Here is a 2,030-nt window from a genome sequence, read left to right as displayed (position 1 = left end):
CGGTCTCACTCCTATCAGGTGGAACTCTTGTTGTGACCTCCCCTCCTCCCCTCCTCTCCTTCTCTCCTGTTCTATTTATAATCCCTCATCTCTCTCTTAGGCCATCCACCTATCTCTCCATCTCTCGGTCCATTGATTGCCGCGTGGAGGGTTCCCGTACGACCCTAGGGTTTTTCCCGTGCTCCTGCTGGGCACGTGTCCTGATGGTACAATTCCAGGTCAGCTATCCCTTCAAGTCGCAGCTCTACACTGTCAGTCCTCGATTCTCAGCCTTCGTACTTGACTCCTATGTCCGCGGCCCTAATAGAATGCTTCTCACCCCAATGCATGTCTTCTTTCTGGATCCATCACCCGCCGGACCGTCGGCCATCATAAATTGGGTCGCTACAACTCCTATTTCGACGCCCGATATCCCGATTTTTCAGATACATGGCATTACCGTCTCGGATCGGCAGCTCCTGAACTAGCATACTGGAAGGAAATCCCTGAATCAAGGTTTTACCCGTTGAGAATCTATCCTCCGTCTTCTTCTACTGAGCTAAAAGGCGTGATCGATTGGCCCCAGCTGTCTTAAGGCTCCTTTCCAAAATTGACCGTTCTTTCTGCATCTCTCCGGGGCCCGGGGAACTTGAACAGAAATTGCATCTTGCTGATGCAAAATCTATAGAAAAGGTCAGTTCAATATTCAGGACTATTGCTTGTTCACCATTAAACCTACACTAGCTACCTACACATTTGAAAACCCAAGTCATTGCATGATTTGATTAAACATATACATTTTTACAATTCTCTGTTTTGGTTTAAGTCGCTGCTCCCTTAAGCATGCATCTCCGGATTTCACAAGTAGCTATCTTGTGAGTTCTTGCAGAATGTGCATTTCAAAAACAATTTCATACTCATTTGTTCTCTCCTGTTCATAACTCTCACAGGATGAAGAAACCAAGAAACTAGCCGTAATCCATGCAGAGTTAGATTACTTGAAGAAAAAAATCTAGTTGGACTGCTGAACTAGAGAAGAAGATTGAGGAACTAGAGAACAAGTTAAAGTTGGCTAGTAACATCTCCCAGGAACAGGCAAGTTTACCATGTCGAACTTTGTTTGTTTCCATCACGACTACGAAAAACAGTAATATGAAACTAATTATGAATTTTTGTGAAGGTTTTGTTTGTTTTTAATCAAAGATCGATAGTGTGTTCCTGATTGCAAGTATTTTCATCCATTTTCAGGTTGAGCAGAATGAAGGAGTAGAGGTGAAATCCAGAGATATCGGATTGAGCGTCTCGATTCCATCAAAAAGGAAGCATAAGAAAAGGTCATCAGAAGCAACATCCACTCCAACTTCTTCAACTTCAGTGATCCATGCTCCGACTTCAAAGGGTTCTTCTGCCATGAACTTTAAGTTCATCTTTGGAATCGCTTTGGCATCTGTGATTATTGGCATTATCCTAGGAAAACGATACTAAGCTTGCTTGGGTTTTATAGTCACTCAGTGTCTAGTGTCTGTTATTGTAGTTTTGTATGTTTTGGAGAGAAGCTTTTAATGTGGAAGCAGTTGAGGTTTTGAAATTGGCAGGGGCTTTCTTTTATTTCATCCCTACCCGTCTGCATGGTTTTATAGTGGATTGGTATATGATTCTTGATTATGTTTGTTGCCTGGTCTATGTTCCCAGAAGCTTTCTATAAATTTTGTACTTAGCAGTTTGTTAATTTATGTGGCAAATATTGTATAGGACGTACACATGACCTAGGAGGTTAGTGGTGACAAAGGGACCGGATGCGGTATAGCGTGGGAAGACAGGTTGCACAGGATCATATCCGCGGTATGCCAACCGCTCTGGAACTGCTGCGAAACGTGGAGAGAGGGAGAGCGGAACCAGAACCGCAAGATAACCGCTGCGGTACGTGGAAGGAGAAGAGGAGATATATAAGAGAGAGGGAGAGAGAGAAAAAAAAGAGGGGGGGGGGGGGGCAAGAACTTGAGTCTAGTAATATTATAAGTTGTAATCACAGTTTATACAAATATATTTCC

The 2,030-nt window shown here is 43.3% G+C and overlaps 1 long non-coding RNA gene across 1 annotated transcript; it reads left to right on the top strand.

Moving 5' to 3' along the window:
* Window positions 1-723: 723 nt before the first annotated feature.
* Window positions 724-1,649, top strand: LOC147508833 (uncharacterized). The gene is made up of 2 exons (XR_015216449.1): window positions 724-1,074; window positions 1,228-1,649. It is a non-coding gene; the product is annotated as an uncharacterized LOC147508833 (long non-coding RNA).
* Window positions 1,650-2,030: the final 381 nt, after the last annotated feature.

Source organism: Coptis chinensis, chromosome 3 (genome assembly GCF_015680905.1).
Source record: "Coptis chinensis isolate HL-2020 chromosome 3, ASM1568090v1, whole genome shotgun sequence".
Lineage (NCBI taxonomy): Eukaryota > Viridiplantae > Streptophyta > Magnoliopsida > Ranunculales > Ranunculaceae > Coptis > Coptis chinensis.
The sequence above is the reverse complement of the archived record's forward strand: the minus strand, read 5'-3'. Positions and strand labels throughout refer to the sequence as shown.